This window comes from Mauremys reevesii, linkage group 5 (assembly GCF_016161935.1).
Source record: "Mauremys reevesii isolate NIE-2019 linkage group 5, ASM1616193v1, whole genome shotgun sequence".
Taxonomy (NCBI): Eukaryota; Metazoa; Chordata; order Testudines; family Geoemydidae; genus Mauremys; species Mauremys reevesii.
The window spans coordinates 61,213,594-61,232,989 of NC_052627.1; the positions used below are offsets into that span (position 1 = coordinate 61,213,594).

The 19,396-nt window shown below is 39.5% G+C and overlaps 1 protein-coding gene across 1 annotated transcript in view; it reads left to right on the forward strand.

Moving 5' to 3' along the window:
- Positions 1–1,063: 1,063 nt before the first annotated feature.
- GUCY1A1 (guanylate cyclase 1 soluble subunit alpha 1) overlaps positions 1,064–19,396 on the forward strand; it is a 139,374-nt gene continuing 121,041 nt past the window's right edge. The window contains exon 1 of the mRNA XM_039539154.1: positions 1,064–1,142. The gene's annotated coding sequence lies outside the window, so the exon portion shown is untranslated. The remainder of the gene's footprint in view (positions 1,143–19,396) is intronic.

Below are 19,396 nucleotides of genomic sequence, written 5' to 3' on the forward strand. Positions count from 1 at the left end.
AGTGCCTACCTCAGGGCCGACAGTCAAAAGCAGGGTAGACACCTCAAATTGGTGGTTTGTTCTATATTTAGATTTCACTAAGCCAGTAACAAATGTGAACTCCTGGCCTACTACAAATAGTTTTATAATGGAGTCACAGACAGTTCCCTTAGACGCTCCAGTTATTGTGCCACCCAGGCAAGCTAGATTATGTGATAAATGGTCACTTAGAGACAGAGCTTGAAAACACCCACCGAAATATAGAGTTCCTTGCAAGATTTATTGAAATAAAAAATGGATTTAAAACAAAGAGGATTTGCTTAACATGTATAAATTTGTACTCCCTGCAATCTAAACTAGATAGGCGTTCTGTACTTTGTAACAGAAAAGAAAAATCGTCTATGCTCAAAGAGCAAGTCCTATCTCTAGCCTCTCCTTTGAGAGCTCACATTGCATGCTTTCCAGAGAGAATCCTCCTCCCCTCCATGCATCCTGTTTTCAAGTTCTAGCTGTTAGGATTCATTACCATATTAGAGGAGACCACTTTTCTCCCTAAAACCAGATTTTTCTAATGCTTTTTCTAATGATGTAGGTCATTTACATCTCACTGGGAATTTCCCTGTATCTACACCTTAAACATAGTATTTCACAGGTTGTTCTGAGAGTATGCCATCAACTTGTTTCACTTCTGATGGACTGACCCATCATTTTTGGGGAAGGTAGCTCAGTCTGGTTGGGTGAACTTTTTTTCTAAATCTGAAAAACCTCATCTCCTGATTCTCCCTCAGTTATTATGAAATATATCAGTTTCACAGATCATAGTCAGTTTGTCACACTGGTGACACAAACTATCGTCTGCATTTACTTTGATATACTAAGTCATAAGTTAATATGTTATTCCTGTGTGCCTTGTCATAATCTCTTGTGATTGATCACGGGACAACCTACGTTACAACCTACCTGTTGTGAAGATTTGTGAATCTGTCTATGTTTAACCAATTATTTTATGATGGGATGGATGTTAATAGCAGCATAGTGCCCACTATTGTGCACCACCAACAACTATTAATATTTTCTTCACCAGTTCTGCAACACCAGAAGAGCTGAAGACTCATCCAGCTGAAGGATAACACAGGTTTTCTTCTGTAGTATCCAGTGTTATGGTAAGCACAGAAGTTGTCAGAGCAAAAATATTTAGGCAAAGTACCACAAGAAATATGATGTGAAAGAATTCTACAGCTTTCCCAATTTACACACTATTCATCATCTAAGTTTATGTCTCCCTAGCAAAAGGTCAGCCAGTGCTTTGTCATCATGTTAATCATTTTTATGTCCCAGGTTCAGTCACAGAAAGAAGAGTTAAATAGCTAAATTTATACCCCCTAAAAATAGGCTTTCAGACTTGCTGGATTCCACCGTATTAAAATGTCAACAACTGTCAGCTCTTCTGGAAAAGCTAGTTCTGCCTTGCCTGCGACTACCCCATGAGAATTTCCTGATTTTTAAAAAAAGAATCTGTTGAAGATTTGTTTCCATAATTGGGGCAGAACGGTTTCCTCAACAGAAAGATGAAAGCTGAAAACTCTTCCCAGTTAAAACAGTGTTACTTGTCCCAGGACATACAAAAGATTTAGAATACAGTACAACCCGCTCGGGCAAGGAATTAGGCCAATGTTTTTGCACTTCTGTGTCAAAAGACACTCAGCTAAATCCATATTTAGGCACCTAAACAAACATTCCCGGCCTGTTTTTCAAAAATGCAGCACACTCCCCAGCATTGAAGTCTGTGGGATCTCTGAATATACAGCAGCTTTGAAAATCAAGCCATTTTTACTGATGAAGCTAAATATGAATTTAGATACTGCACTTTAGGGAGAAGTTTTTTAAAATTTGGTGCCAAATTTTGAACACATTTTTGACCAAAAATATGTTCACTTTGCTATTTAGCCATTTTTGAACAAAAGTCTGATAAATAACTTAAATCTGATTCCACTTGAAATGGGCAGATGTATGTTTCCTGACTAAACCTAAAACCATCTCCTCCAATAAAGGCTCAGGTTAACTCAATATACTCTCCTTCATGTGTTCAGGACCAAGGTGTGATGGAATAAGTGGGTGCAAATCCCATGGAAGGCGGTGAGCCATATTCCTCAGTGATGAAAACAATGATGAGGAAGATAAGTTCCTCTCATTTACACAATCTGCCAAATCAGTGCAGGATATCCTACTTTGCCACTTAAACCAGTCTATATCGTCTGCTGAAGAAACTGTACTTTATCTGTAACTTAAGTTATGCCATACATCACCATTGAATTTCGCTTGTTGGTCCTCTATCTCTGTGGTCTGCTTTTTAGGAACTCATCTGTCAAACCACAGAGAAGAGCTACCTTAAGTGCTGACAGACCAAGCATGCTTTTAAATACTTGGGAGGTGCCACTGCGGAGATCAGACAAAGATGGAGGAGGGGGCAAATACAAGTGCCTAGATAGATGAGTTCTGATTAAGAAAAAGTAGTGGGAGGTAGGCAACCAAACTATGGCCTGGGTCAACATTAAAAAGTTAGGTAGGTTAACCCAGCTGTGTCACTCAGTAGTGTAAAGAATCCACACCTGAGTGATGTAGTTAAACTGACATAACCCCTGATGTAGACAGACACAGGGTGATGGAAGACTTCTTCCATTGACCTCGCTATTGCATATTGGGGAAGTAGACTACCTGCACCAATGGGAGAACCCATTCCATTGGTGTAGGTAGTGTCTACACTGAAGTGCTACAGTGTTTCAAGTGTAGACGAGCCCTGAAAAGTAAGAAAGAATGCTATGGGGACATTAAACCATTAGGAAAAAGTGGAAAAGAGAATTGAAGAAAGGAGAGCTGGTTTTGGGAAAAGTAGATGAGAATATAAAGGAAAAAGGAAAGTCAAGGAGAAGCAAATAAGGTGTAGATAATGGAGTAAGAGGAGGGAAAATGCAAATAGGATGGAAGAAATAGAAAGATAAGAGGCAAATTAAGAGAAAAGAAGGAAAAGGGTATAGTTTAATTGGTCGAGATTCTGAAGCAGAGCTATAGGAAAAGTTCTGCACCTAAAGTAAAATTGGCTAACTTTTGTTTTTCATCAGGTTTGTGATAAGGCAAAAAATATTTTTAAAAGTCTTTTCACAAGTATGGCTTTCATGGACACCTTCAATGCAATTGTTATTAGACTATTGTTATTAGACAGCCAGTCCTATATTTTGTGGTTTTCAGTCTGTCTTTTAAAAAAATGTTTAAAAACTACCATACAAAGGGCCTAGGACTGCAATGGTGCTTGTAAGACTCTTAACACTGCTCAGTTCAGTTTTAAGCTACCGTGGAATAAGGCCTTTCAGGACAAAAAGAGTTACTGTATAATAAAGTTTTAAAACAAGACTAGTTGGGGACAAGAGTGTAAGATTTTATTTACTGAACCAAAAGAAGTCTGCCAGATTCTAAATGTTTATATCATTGGTAGACTTTAGAGTCTTAATTGCTCTACCATCTCATGTAAATTCTTTTCAGATGAGTGTGTTGAAATTTGCAGGAGGAAAGGGGAAGGGAAATATTTTATCCATGACATCAGGTTGCATATTCTATAAATAGATTTTCTAGTACATCCACACTTCAGGATCTCAGTTGGACTCCTGCATTTTTAATATGATTCAATTTTCAGAAACAGGTTTTCAGCCATTTATTTGAGTTTCAAAATGTGCATTGTGATGGGGTGTATCAGCCCCGCACTGGTACAGCAGGTGTTAACTCCTCTCTCTTAGCTGAGGAGGCTACGCACCCCCGGCTCTGCTGGGCATGCTCCAGCTGGAAGCAGGATATAAAAGCCAGCAGAGCAGCTCAGTCTGGGCTGACCGCCGGTGGGGAAGGAGGTGTGTTGCTAGCTCCTGAGGGAGGATCGCCTGCACTCCAAGATGCAGAGGCCAGCCAGTCGGAGATGGACCCAGACACACTGGCTCGGGTCATCACGGAGAGTGAAGAGACTGGAGAATCCCAGAGAGGGAGAACCTCAGAGACTTGAATAGGAAGTAACCCAGGGGAAACAGTTACAGAACTAGACGAAGGCTCAGCCTGTTTCAGTCGAAGCCCCACCAAGCTAGTGGAGGGTGATAGGGCCCTGGGATGGGACCCAGTGGAGAGGGTGGGCCCGGGTCCCCGTATCCTGGCCACTACCCACCCTGAGGTGGTGGCCCCGCTTACCAGGACTGCAGACTCTGTCTGGTAGGCCACACTGCCCTGAGAGCAAGGGCCATCTCACTGACTCTGGCCATTGGACCACGCTGCCCTGACAGTAAGGGCTGTAGTATTGACTCCGGCCATTGGGCCGTGCTACCCTGAGAGCAAGAGCCGTGTCACTGATGCGGGCCGTTAGGCTGCACTGCTCTGAGGGCAAGGGCTGTATCTCTGACTCTGGCCATTAGGCAACACTGCCCTGAGGCAAGGGCTGTAGTACTGACTTTGGCCAGTAGGCTGCACTGCCCTGACAGTAAGGGCTGTAGTTTTGACTCTGGCCATTGGGATCCACTGCCCTGAGAGCAAGGGCTGTATTATGGACTCTGGCCTCTAGCCTCAAAGCCACGCAGCCCCGAGATGTGGGTCAGCCCTTCCAACCCAACCATGGGACTATGATGCGCCTCTCCCCACCACCTTGGGGTGACGGTGTGTATCAGCCTCGCAACATGCTTCCTTCTCACGTTTGAATTCATAGCACTCTTTCTTGAGCACTACATCATTGCCAGAGGGGACTACTGAAAGAGATCAGCTTTCTTATAATTGTAATGTTTTTTTATTCTATTAGCATACATGTCACCATGCATTGTTTTCCAAGGGAAAAGAGCAAAAGGTTTTCCTAAATTTTCTAAAGGCAAAACAATCCGCTGTCCGGCAGATTTTTTACACTTAACTTTCAATTTTCAGAAGACTGCTAAACAAATAGGACAGCATGAATCCTACCAAGTTCTTTCCCATCAAAACATTTGTATCCAGCTCACTGGAGAAAGCTATGAGAGAGGAGTGTGACAAACTGATGATATCTGAGCAAACCTCATGTAATTAAGACATTTTATTGAACTAAATCTTACTGAATTAGGGTTAATACTTTGGGATAGATTGTTTGCATGTTATTGTAGCATTGCCTGGACCGTCTTTAATAGGGAGGGGGGATGCTAATGAACTTTCTCCATTATCACTCTTTGAAACTGTATATGCATATCCCCATGGCAGGGTGTGTGTGTGGCTTCAGCTCATCCTATTCCCCACCATCCCTTACCAATGCTGGGACTATGTAAGTGCCCCGTGTAGGCTACTTCAGTCATTTCTTCATTCACAGTAACAATATTTTGGTCAGAAAATTGGTTGCTCTCAAAATAACCAACTACTTTATGAATAGGGATTATCTATCTGCGGGCAAGTATTATATTAACCACAGTATACCAATGTAATTTGACAAGATCATGTGAAAGATGGGTTTTGAATCAGATAACTAAATAGAGATAATCCCCAGAAACATCCTAATTATAAGGGATTAGACAACACATAAGCAGTCCGGTGAAGTCAAGAGTTTTTAGAGCAGGACAAACCATCATACTCCAGATGACCTGATACTAGTGTTGGGACTCCAATTGCATTAGTAAACATTTTTGTTAGGATTATTTTTAAGTAAGTTATTTCTGCAATTCCTCACCCCCTGCATTGTGGAAACAGTCTGACCCTGAAAAGGTATGGTTCTATATTATTAATAAAGAGTCCACAAAAATAAATTCCTACTAACTGAATATAATTGTTAAATATTTTTAACTTATGCTTATTTTATTTTGGCTCTTATTTTGCTTCTTTTGAAAGTTTTAAGTTCTTTTCTCATCTTCCATTCTATATTAGCTCACATGAAAGGCAAAAAGATATTGCTTTTAGATTAAGTCACTGGTTATCTTTAAAAATAAAACATACACATGCCATTAACTATTACAAAACCCCTAAGCCTTTAAAAGCATGGAAGCACTTGAGAGAGGGAAGATTATACATACACATGCACAACACACAACCAATTCATACAGTCCCATAAGTGTACTTTGTAAAATATATTGGTTTGGGATTCTAGCCTAGGATTAGGTTCTGACAGGAGCTCTTTGCATCATAAACAGGTTCATTATTCAGGAGGTTACTTAGAGTTAATTAAAAAGATGAGATTGCTGAAGCACACAAATTTTGTGGGCTTTAGTTATTACAGACAAATATAATTGGAATGATAGAAAAGTCAAGACACATCAGTATAAGAATAAGTACAATAATTTATACCTAAACAGCCTTGTTGCAATGCCATGCAAAAACTATAGGATTATGATTAATGCATTTTAGTGCTTGTTGCTCCATATAATTTTTTTTCTTAAGTAAGCTAAAAAGGAGTTGAATCTCATTAACAATGTTTGCAGTGAGAGGAATTTTATATATATATGTGATGTTCCTTAGCTCACACTGGAGTGTCGATACTATAAACCAGTCTCTGGCATTCAGAAGTTATGTTATTCAATCCTTTGTTTCCTGAAGTATAAGAAGCTAGTATTTATTTCAGGTAGTGTTTCAGTTTCCATTTCATGCCTCTTTCATGTTTGTTGGTGTGTGTGTTATTTCAGAATAAAAGAAAACATGGAAATATCAATGAATCAGAAAAAGGGAAAATGTCAGACACTAGAAAAGGTTACCTATTTTCTGACAGTTTCTCATCATGCAGCCTAGGACATGCTTCAAAAGGTTCTGATTTTGGTTTGGTTCAATAGATTTTAAAATTCATATCTTTAAGATGCAAACCTGTTGCGTCTGCAAGATTGTACTGGAAATCCCATTATACAATTTTTGGTATTTCCAGCATCTGATCAGCTCTAAAAAGATGGGTTGGATTCACCCCTCCCACGATAAAACCCATGACAGGCAGCTAAGGGCAACAGATGTCATGAGGATTCCCTTCCTGTTTTTTTTCCTAATCTTCCTATGGAGCAGATAGGGTTTGCTCCCAAGGAAAGAGCAGCAGCATCTATCCTCAAAACTCCCCAACCCTGTGGGATCTTCAAGAAGCAACATCTATGTCTATGGAGGCCTTGTACTCCTTCTCACCAGCCCCATCCTATTTCCTCCCCTATTTCCTGGAATCATGACTCCAGTGGGACCATACTACCAGAGAGTCTTCAGAGCCATGTCACAACCCTCCTCTCCCACAATGACCCTACTTAAAGGATGATCCATGGGGAAAAGTAATAGTCATTCATTGCCCTGTTTTGGAGCAGTTTCTGGACCATCTTTTCATGTTCTCCATTTATTTATACATACACAAAAAGGTGATTGGGTTTTTTTTTTATAGCAACTCTTTTAGAAAGCCATGATGATAAAAGATCCATTATTACACTGACTAATAAAACATTTAAGATTTTTTTAAGGAACATTCTATGAAGAAAGCTTCTTGCTAATCAATGTAATCTATCAATATAGAAAAGCAGCAGCATCATAGCTTCTATCAAAAGCTTTGTTATAAGCAGAAGTTTCACCTGAATAAATTTAATCAAGACCTTAAACTGTTTTTGGCAATGGCAAACTTTCATTAATGTACATCAGCCTCCCCTTGTCAATTACAGTTGAGGCAAGAGAATGCTTTGGAGGCAGACAGCAGAGATAATGAACAGCCATCTGTGCTGCTAGATGAGGAATTAAACCTGAAAATCCTTATTGACGTGAATAATTTTACTCACCCAAGTAGTCCCACTGGAGTCCACTGAAGTCAATGGAACTGCCTCAGATGAGAACCTTTACTTCACATCCACAAAGGCTTGCTGGATTGGGCCCAAATATCACCATCCTTTTGTTTACTTCAGTTCAGGTTCTGCCTCTGCCTGTATGGAGATTAGCTAGCAGTGTGCTTGGGATATTTTGAAATGGCCCTATATTTAGAAAAAAATTACACAAATGTCACTATTTTGAGTTTAGAGAACCATTTATAGAATTCAAAATAGAATGTGAAACCGTGGAATTTCAGGCTTTGAGTTTTGAGACTATTTCATACAGTATTAATGAAAACTGAAGAAGGTTCAGAGAAGAGCCATGAGACTGAAAAAATGATTAGAAAAAATGCCTTTTCATGATTAGCTAAATACACTGAGCTCCTTGAGCCTAACAAAGAAGGTTTAGGCTTCTCGATTATGTGTATAAGTATCTACATGGGGAACAAGTATCTAATAATGTATAACACAAACCAATAGCTGGAAGCTAAAGCAACAATTTCAAACTGGAAATAAGGTGCAAGTTTGATAGTGAGAGTAATTAAGCATTGGAACAATTTACCAAGGGTCTTAGTGAATTCTCCATCACTGAATTTTTAAATCAAGATTGGATGTTTGTTTAAGAAATATGCCCAGGAAATTATTTTTGAGAAGTTCTATGGGTTCTCTCAGAGCTCAATTTGTGCCAGGCTACAGCCCTGGCATCTCTGTCTGTGGTGTTTAGTAAGGCATGCAATTCTACACTTGCATGTTAGGCGTGACCTTGCACGTATGGTGTGTGAGATCAGGCTATGCAGAGGATGCCATTTTGTTTTGTTTGAGCCCCAGCATCTCTTTCTTTACAAAGAAAGCACTGGCCTGTGTTATACAGGAAGTCAGACTAGATGGTCACAATGGTCCCTTCCAGACTTGGAATCTATGAAAGCCAGCTGGTGTAAGTTAGTGTAAATTAGAGCAGCCTCAGTGCTGCTCTAATTTACATGGAGGCTAAATTGGCCTGCAGCTCCTGATATACTGATATACTGCATCAAGTGCAGCTTTGCCAGACCTAGACACTGGGGTCTGAGAGTGGATTATGTCATATTTCTCTAAACCAGTTAATTATACTAAGCAACAAGGAGTCCTGTGGCACCTTAAAGACTAACAGATATACTGGAGCATAAGCTTTCGTGGGTGAATACCCACTTCATCAGACGCATGTAATGGAAATTTCAAGAGGCAGGTATAAATATGCAGGCAAGAATCAATCTGGAGATAATGAGGTTAGTTCAATCAGGGAGAGTTATCCAGGTCTCACACCCATAGAGAAGAGTAGGAATGAAAACTGCTTTGTAAACCAAAATCTTGGTACCTGTTTGCAGATCCCTATCATTGAAGACTCATTTGAGTAGTCTTCCAAAGGCTGTGCTGGCACAATGGATCCTGTATTCAATTTCTGTGTCAATGCTGGCTGTTTGGGAGATGTGGCTGGCAAGGTATTGAAAATGGTCCATGTTTTCCAGGGTCCTCTCTGATGGACCACAACCTTGTCATGGTGAAGAGGCTTGTGTGGGCTAAAGACCCTCAGAGCTACATTGTCCAGAGCTTTCATACTCCTGGTAGGATCCCCCTTGGCGAGCAGGCCTGAGGCGAGGCTCCTGACTAACCACGGTCCAAACTTCACAAGACCGCAGTGGTAGATCACGCGCATAAAGAGGACCTTTTAGTACTCTGCAGCTGAGAAGGCAGATGAGGGCTGCTGCAGGAGGAAGGCCTCTGGTTGTCTTTGATCTCCTTGCCACTGGGTCAGGGTTTTCCTCCTGTCAAGTCTCGTGTTGTCACTGCCTGCATACTGGTTTCTCCACAATAAAAGATTTCACACGAATTGTGGTACTAGTGAGGTTTCTTAGAGCTTGTGTAACAAACCAAAGTTGTATATACTGATACTACTGTGAGGAGCAGGGACTGAACCCAGGTTATTCAGCATCAAAAGCACAAACCTCAGCCATTTGAGCTAAAGGAGACCTGGCTTGTTCAACTGTGAAATAGCTGTCAACTATGAGGAGGGTCCCAGAGCCCAGACTCCAGCCCATGCCTGAAAGTCTACATTGCAATTGAACAGTCCCATAACCGGAGTCAGCTGACATGGGTCAGCCACAGGTGTTTAATTGCAATGTAGACATACCCTGAATGATCACTGCAGTCAACCATTGAAAGAAGTCCTGACCACATTAATTAGGCCAGTATATTACATATTCCCTTTATTACATGAAAATCACACTGTCCAAACATTCTGACTGGAGCATTTAATTAAGATAAATGTAAGGAGGACTTCTCTTCTATATTTTAATTTACCCTTCTATCTCTGTAAGACAACCTTACTTGATTCCGTATGAAGGGGATTGTCAAATGTCATGTTATTGTATACAGACTGAATAAGGCAAGAATTGTGCAATTGAAAAAGGTTTTAAATTTGTTCCACAGGTACAGTATGATTCATGGTTTGTGAATATTATGGGCCTAATTCATCTCTTTCTTCCTCTCATGTACAAATCAGGAACAACTCAATTGAAACCAGTGGATTACACCAGTGTAAAATATTACTGTAACATTATAATCAGGTTCATTGTTTTATACTACTCTGCATAAACTTCAATTCATATTTATTCCTAGATTGATTGAGACTTGTTTGCTTCAACTCATGAAATTACAGTTAAAAGAAACTTAAATTAGGTCTTAAATTATGCTAATGACAAACAATAAGATAGTGATTGCAGTTAATGAAGCTACAACAATCATCATTAGCCAAATAGCAAGTGCATAGTTAACCTGCAGTAATTTTTTCATTTAAATAAACCGGCAGCCAAGTGTATATATTGTAAACAGCATTTGCACAAACTGTACAACTTCATATATATATATATATATATTTTTTGGAGAATGAGAGGGGGTAGTTGAATTTAAAAGCCTCATTTAACACCCTTTCTTCTACCTCTATATAGGTCTGAGGTACAAACCTATGAAAATGATATTTCTCTTTATGCTTAATGTGAAAAGGCACAAGATATTCATAATATGTACAGAAAATACCCAGATTTTGGCTTTGACCATGCTCAAGACCTACCTGGAAGTGATTATGTGATGTGGATAACTGCTGGCAACTAGAATTTTCAAAACAAGATTTTAAAAAAAAATTTCTTGGTAGGCAAAGCCGCTTTGGAATTCTGTATATGTTCAAGCTTATAGCAACCACGATGATATTTTTGGTAGATGCATAATAAAGTCATGTATCTGTTTAGCTATAGTCATTTGAGTGCATTCCAAGAGAAGGTTGTCTGTGCAATAGAAACATCAATAAAAACCTGGTTTCTTGGAGAAAAGCCTATATCTTTGTTTGTTTGTTTTTTCTAAATGGACAGCTCAAACAAATATCCTGCTACTAAATCCTCAGTGATTTTTACTGGGTGTCATTAGCTGCCAAATCCCCCAGGCAAACTGGATATGCCATATATTATGAATCTGTTGCTTGCCAAACACGTCATAAAATGATAATTAACTTGGATTGAAACTGAAATCCCTGTTCATCTGCTAGCAGCTGCAATACCAACAACACCCTGTTTATTCACCAATAGCCACTCACTGTCAGAAAATTTGTACATTATAATAGTAATTTAGAGCTCACCAGTATTGAGCTTCTGTTTGCAACTCATAGGTTTCACAATATTCAGCTAAAATTTATTCCTTGTGTTTACTTTTACCAAACATAGTTTTGGTATCAGTATGTATGATTTTCACAAGGAGTGGTATTATCTTTTCATTGTATATTTCACCATAAAGGGAAGAATACATGAGTTTATTCACATAAAACTAGTATATGTAAATACTGTATCTGTGCCTGTGTGGCTGTGATTGTACATCTGTCTAGGATGGAGATCTTTGTAGATCTCCTGCCTTTGAGAGTTTTTTTACAAACCACAAAACAAAGTCAGGTTTGGAATCAAGCCACAGTAATTAGCACTGCCTCTGATTCCTGATATGTGATTGTCCTCCAGGGGAAACAAAAACCCACAACAGAAAAGGAATGAGAATTGTGGTATTCAGTACATGCCATGAGATAAATCATACTGGCAGGTCTTTACTTTAGGGAAATAAGCTGCAGCCCCACCGATCCCTTCAAGTAAAGTTCAACAGGCTGTACAGCAGTAGGGAAACCACACACAAAAAATTGCCAAGAACAGACAGCATTGCCCAAGCCATAAACAATTGGAAAAATGCTCTTGTCCTGAGAACAATGATCATGCCCAACAAGCTAGAATGCAATTTGCTTCTGGTTTTGTGACTAATAGCTCCTGCCCCAGAAATAAAAGTAGATTACATATTCAGAAATGGTATTCCACTTTCCTTCTTTGAACCACCTATAGCTGAAAATCACTATGTCTATCTCCTAATTACACTGCATGTAGGAGTGTACAGCTTACTGCAAAATGATGTTGAATCATAATCATATTAGTCTTACTGATATTGTTCAAAATTTGAGAAAGAATATCAGACATTCTGTAATGGAATGACCTTGCAGAATTCCCGTAGGCAAATGATTTTCAGCCCCTGCCCTCCACTTGTGAGTACAGATTCACACTTTACAATGGCAAATATTCACATGCCTATTTTAAAAATGTCTAAAGTCTCTGTGGGCACAGGTGTTAAAATTTGCACCTGTTTGCTCCTCTGTGCAAGGTGGTTATTCATAGAATATGGTTGCATTTATATGCATATGCACAAAGTGGGGCCAGGCAGTGTCCTCGCTGAAAACTGAACCTTGATTTTTGGAAGTGCTGAGCAGCTACAGCTGCCATTAATGCCAAAGGGCACTGTAGTTGCTCAGCCAGCCATTCTAGAAATCAGGCTTCACAAGACAAGAATAGCTTCTAGAATTTTTGTGTGTTCCACTCTCCTTTGCATCAGTCTTTAAGACCAAAGCACTCCCCTCTGCAACATATGTAACAAGGTTATTATTCCAAACAAGTTGGTGTTGTTTGCTGAAATGTTTAAATAAAGATGTAAATCTTGATCACTGTTATCTGAAAAAAAGATATGTGCAGCACAACCACCATTTTGGGAGCTGGTTTTTCAACCAGTTCTATTAAACACATAATTATCCTTGTTGCCAGTGACTGAGGTGATACTGCTCTCAAATGAGTATATGGGACTAGGAGTTTATTTCTCATATCAGAGGCCAGAATGTGGCTCATAGTTAACCCTCAGTTTTGACAAAATACCATGCAAGCATTTCTGGCTTTCTAAAACCCATATGCTCTCTGTACTTTTGGAATAACTAGAGATCTGCCAGGAAAAAATAGTCTAGTTGCAAATGGATATCAGATTTAAAAAACAAACCAAAACAACCTATATGAAAATAGAACACAGAACTACTTATTGCACCCTTAGGCAGTAGTTATTGATTTGCCAAGCAGACATTTTACCTATTTCCAAACTTATAGAATGAAAAAGCCACAGTGACCTTTGCAGCTGCTACTTTTCAGCTAGACAACATCTTGAAGAAACCCATCTGTCCATTTACGTCAGCAGGACTTATTCTTTTGCATCATTGTAAAGGAATAAATCACATAACAATGAACATGTCATATTGTATCCAGGTACTGACATTCATTTATAAAATAGGGTTTGTTTTTTTTTAAACAGGAGTCCGCAAACTTTTTCATTGACTTTTACCTTATCACTTGATTTTTTTGTTTTAATTAAAAAGAACATGGGTTAAAAATAGCATTACATATTCCTCTTGACTGACAGCTTCCTTTGGCTTCTGTATCACAATCAGCAGAAATGGAGTCAGAAGGCCCATATTCCCTGGAGGGACTACTACTGAGGGGACACCACTGGAAAAGGAAACATGGGGAGTTAGGTTGGAAGCAAAATCAGCCACATGAAGAGAGAAGTGCACAAGGTTTAATGAAGTTCCACTTGTTCATCTCAAACTGCGTTCAGCATTTCACTCTTTAGAAGTGAAAAAAGTTACCATTAGAGAAACAAAAAGCATGGTTGCTACTCATCTAAAACCTCATATCAGAGAGATGCCACTTTGCGATAATGTTTGATAAATGCGGATTTAATGGCAAACATGATATATCTATATTACTGCTCCAACCCCTTGAAAGAAATTCCCCTGATGTACTGTAATCTGAGGATCTGATTGTCACAGTTGCAGGACTGTATCCCTGTATCCCCTATCTGGTTTCTCTGAAGAAACCCTGTCAGGTTTCAAGCCTCATGCCATCACTTATGGAATTTCACCTCAGAACAGTTCTACTACTCTTAGACTGGACTCTTGGCTTTATCACCTTGTGTATCAACTGTTTAGTCCACAAATTCAACCAAGTTTGGACAGCTGTGGTTGTTCCATTTGGGAATCTTTGATTAGTGGCTGTACAATGATCAGACAGCCTTCTTTAAAGTACTGTTTATTTTTCAGTAGTAACAAATCATTTAGAGAAAAAGTATTTTAAAAACAGTCTACATGTGTCTAATACTTGAAGTCTTACCATCTCTTAACAGTAATCTAGGCAGGCCTTACTTCTTCAGGCAGTCCTGTAGGCTTCTTTCTGGTTCCCCCAAAGAACTACCCTCCTCTCTTGAGACAGACACACAGAGACAGACTCCTTTTAAGCCTTGGTAAAGTTCTTTGATCTCCTGTTCCTCGTTCTTCTGTCCTGGCATTTTCTCTTAGTTACCGTCAAGTGACTCATTCCTTGAACCATTCTCTTTGCCTGGCAGCCTCCTGTTAAACTACACTATATTCACACTATATATATACCAAATAACTGTCAACATGCTATATAAATATTGCAGAGCAGCTCCAGATCTGTCACATGGATTTTACTCTTCTGAAGTTCTGTGGTCAAAATTTGCAAAGAAGAACAGTGGCATGAACACTGTCTAATGCAGATACATATGAGAAAGAATCCAGAGATGAATAATTATAGTTAACTGACCATGATTATTTGTGAAAGCCAAAAATGTTTCCAGCTAAAAAGACTGGTTCTTCTAAAAGTCTGTGAAACTTTGAACATAAACCATGTAAAATATGCCCAGTATGTTTAAAAGAAAGCCTGAAACTTTTAAGACTTCCAGTGACAATGCAGCTGTAGTTGCCTCCCTACTTAAAACAAAGTCATGTATATTGTCTATGAAGCACACTGATAATCATGTGACAGTGGCAAATCACTTAGGCTCTGTGCCTCAGTTCTTGATCTGTAAAATGAGGACAATAGCACTTTCCTACCTCACAGGGATTTTGTGAGGATAACTACATTAAAGACTTACGTGTTCAGATACTACAGTAATAGGGACCACATAAGTACTTAAGATATAGATAATTTTAGCTGATTGGCGAGGATGCATCATGCATCAGATTTGTCAGGATAGGCTTCTATCTGCTAGACACAGTACTCATCCTTAACACTTTTACTTGAATAAGATAACTAAATATCACCTCAGTATCTGCACTATTCCACAGCTCTATACAGTAGCCAGCACTAGGATAGGTGAGCACCTACCAAAGTTATGAAGTGCACTCAAAGATATCGTTTCTCTCTTCAATCCAGTGCCAAGGACTGGGCTTCTTTTGTTGTTAGGAAGTATAGGTTGAAGAAGTGGGTTTTGCATTTTCTTTCATCCTCATCTCTTCTAGGACAGAGTCCCAGATTCCTGGGGCTCTCAGGCACTGAGAAAGCTCTGTCTCCTCTCTATAGAAGTTTCCACTCCAGGTTGACAGTTCCATTTTTTCCAACACAATGTTATTTGTATAGGAGTTTGTGATCATGCAGTATGAGGAAGTCAGACAGATAGGCCTTTGAAGAGGACAAAATCTTTAAATATGACCTAGTATTAAATGGGGGACTGTGGAAGAGAGCAGAGCACTAGGATGATGTGCTTTCAGCATCCTGTTGCTGTTTTCTAAGGTAACTGTAGCTTTAAGGTCAGCATCTTTTCTCACCCAAGGTCAAGCTTAAAGGTTCAGGTGGGCTTGAGGTCAGCTGACTAGGCTGAGCCTGCTTCAGACCCACAACATCCACACAGCTATTTTTAGAGCGCTAACTCCCCAGCCTGAGAGGCTTGCTCCCAGTTGTAGGGGTGGGTATACTCACTAAGGCTGCAGTGGGTATGCCCACACAAGAAAATATTTTTTCACGCAATGCACTGTCAACCTCTGGAACTTCTTGCCAGAGGGTGTTGTGAAGGCCAATACTATAATGGTTCAAAAGGGAGCTAAATAGATTCATGGAAGATAGGTCCATCAATAGCTATTAGCCAGGATGGGCAGGAATGGTGTTCTTAGCCTCTGTTTGCCAGAAGCTGGGATTGGGTGACAGGGCATGGATCACTTGATGATAGCCTGCCTGTTCATTCCCTTTGGGGCACCTGCCATTGGCCACTGTCAGAGGACAGGATACTGAGCTTGATGGCCCTTTGGTCTGACCCAGTATGGCCGTTCTTATGTTCTTAATGACCTGAAGGCTGATGCTGTCAATGGACAGTGATATTACATGGATGGCTTCTCTCCCAACTAGTATTACCTCAGCCTTCCCTCAGTTAAGCTACAGCCAGTTGCTTTTCATCCAGTTGAAGATATCTTCCAATCCCTAGGATTTCTGGGGAAATGGTATTGTTTATATTGGATATGAGGGTGGTGTAGAACTGGCCATTTACTGGACTAGAACACCAGCTATATGCAGGGGTTTTCAACCAGAGGTACACGTACCCCTGGTGTATACAGAGATCTTCCAGGGGGTACATCAGCTCATCTAGACATTTGCCTAGTTTTACAACAGGCTACATAAAAATCACTAGCGATGTCTGTACAAACTAAAATGCTCATACAGACAATGACTTGTTTATACTGCTCTATATACTGTACACTGAAATGTAAGGACTTTATATTTCAATTGATTTATTTTAGAATTATGTGGTAAACATGAGAAAATAAGCAATTTTTCAAGTAACAGTGTGCGGTGACATTTTTGTATTACTATGTCTGATTTTGTAAGCAAGTAGTTTTTAAGTGAGGTTAAACTTGGGGTTTCTCAAGACAAATCAGACTCCTGAAAGGGGTACAGTAGTCAGGAAAGGTTGAGAGCCACTGGTCTAGTCCATTGTGAACACAATCTCAGCTTCATAGCTTCATACAGAGGGAGGAAAGAACAGATCCTTTGGGACTCTACAGGTGAGCCGTCTGAAGTAGAGCTGGTTAAAAAAAGGGAGGGGATTCCCCAAACATTTTTATGAAAAATTCAGCCTGTTTCCCGCCTCCCCATCCCCCCACTAAAAAATGAAAATGTCAAACATTTCAGCCAGCTATACTCTGGAGGTGGAGGAGTAAGACAGTCTTGAGTCATTCATTCTTAGACTGCAATGAAACCATCTCAGTATGATCCTACTTATCCCTACCACATCTGAGGCACTGTTTCATACTTGGAATAAAGAACACTCCAAACACCTCAGTAGATTTAACAATAAATGTCCACCTTTTAATGGCCCTTCCCTGCCCTCCTGAGATGCACAGCACAACCCCTTAAACCCTGAACTGTGCTAGAAGGGGTGAAGGTATAATTTGTAGTGGTCAAGCAGAGATTTCCCCAGCCATTCTGCCTGCACAGGGAAGGCAGGGACAGAATGGCTGAGGTAACATGGTGGAAGCATACTGGCAACAGACCTAAAACTTATTGCATAAAAATTTACTATGCACTCCATTTCCTTGCTACATGCTGCCAGATACTAGTAGATCTAGTATGTTGGGTTGGATGAGGTCCTAGCCATGATCTTCAAGCAGCTGACTATGCGTAGGGTTGTGGAGTACTAGTGTGTTTTGTTTGGGCCCCCTGCCTAGTGCTCAGGTAACACTGGGTAAATACTCTGCCTGGCATCTGCACAGGAATGCTAGCAGGATAAAAGGCTCACTTGTACCCTGCTCTCCCTTGGTACACCTGTGTAAGGCAAGCTAGAATTTGTTTATGTATGTGAAAGGATCACTACTTACAACTGAATGGCATCTTGCTCTGGGATGGAAACATGGCAGCCATGCTGCACTAGATACACTGAGGAGGAGATGGGAAGAGTAATTCTTCCCATTTAAAATACATGAACTTAACCCAGTTATGTGGTCAGAAATCAAGAATTCTGAAGTCATTATTCACTGTACCCTACTGAAGATCAATGGGAATAGTCCTCTGAGCAAGGGTTGGCACCTTTGTTAGCAATACATTTCAGAAAGTCTCTCTGATTGTCTCTAAACAAGGAGGAATAGCTTTTGTTGCCATCAGGAATATGGAAAACTCAAGTGTTGTTCCTGTTAGTGGCGCTGCCAGGTTAAAACAGTCATGTAGGATAGTGGTAAAGACCATTATATTTGTTTGCAGTGTTGTAGCCATGGTGGTCCCAGGATATTAGAAAGAGAAGGTGGCTCAGATAATATCTTTACAGGATCTTCTTTACAGACTTGAAGAACTGTTTGTGTAGCTCAAAAGCTTGTCATTCACCAACAGAAGTTAGTCCAATAAAAGATTACACAAACAAAAGATGAGGTAGGTGAGGTAATTTTTCTATGCTTACAATTTGGAGGCATATTTAACTTCAACAGACTTTGTTTGGGAATAAGGTACTACTCAATACAACAGAAAAGGTCATTAATATTTAAAGGACTAGGCATGTTTAAAATGTGTGAAATTTTATACAACAGCTTTAATTTTTGTTGACCACTGTTTGATATGCCAGCCTGGAGTTAATTGTAATTAGCCATTGACATATGTAATATATGGGACCACAGTATCTGAACAGCAATATGTGTGTGTTCCTTAATGTCATTTGATAACCAAAACTAGATTTTAAAAATTCCTTTAATAGAACTGAATAAACCTTAGTGCTTAATTACACATGTGTATGGGACAACTAGTTACTTCACTGCTTTGGCAAAGATTTCTAGTTAGATAAGACATTCTGTCAATGCTTTGTTACATTTACAATATATAATTTAGAAATAGCACAAGCCAGAATTAACAGTAGTATTCTCAGAGTAGTGATTTTATTAAGCATGATTTTATTTTAAGTTTGTTTTGACCCTTCTATCCCATTATATGAATCTTCCTATTCTGCTGCAGCCCTATCAAACTACCTCTAAAGGAATCCGTGTGTTGGGTAGGGATTAAATTAATTTCTTTTGCCAGAGACAAAGCTGAACTCATGACATTTCTGTCCTGGGAAATAATTTTAAATGTAATAGCTTGGTATTGTGCTTTCATCTTTTTTGCTTCTGTCACTGATCTCCTCCCCTCACACACATTAAGGAGTGCTAGCTACTGGATTTAGAACAAGTCCTTTGACATATGGCCTAGGTTACTCCACCTTCTTTTATTTCAAACTAGATTTTGTTAAATGAAGTTATTTTCATTCACAACACATTCTTATGCTGAAATAAGTGCTAGGAAATCAGTCCTGAAGAGAACAATAAGGAAGAATACAGGACTCCTTTGCATACTGATAGTACTAATTATATAGCACCTTGGCTAAATTTTAATTAAAATATCTCTTGAGAGCATTTCTCCTTTCCCTGCCGAAAAGGCCCATAAAATAGATATTACTTA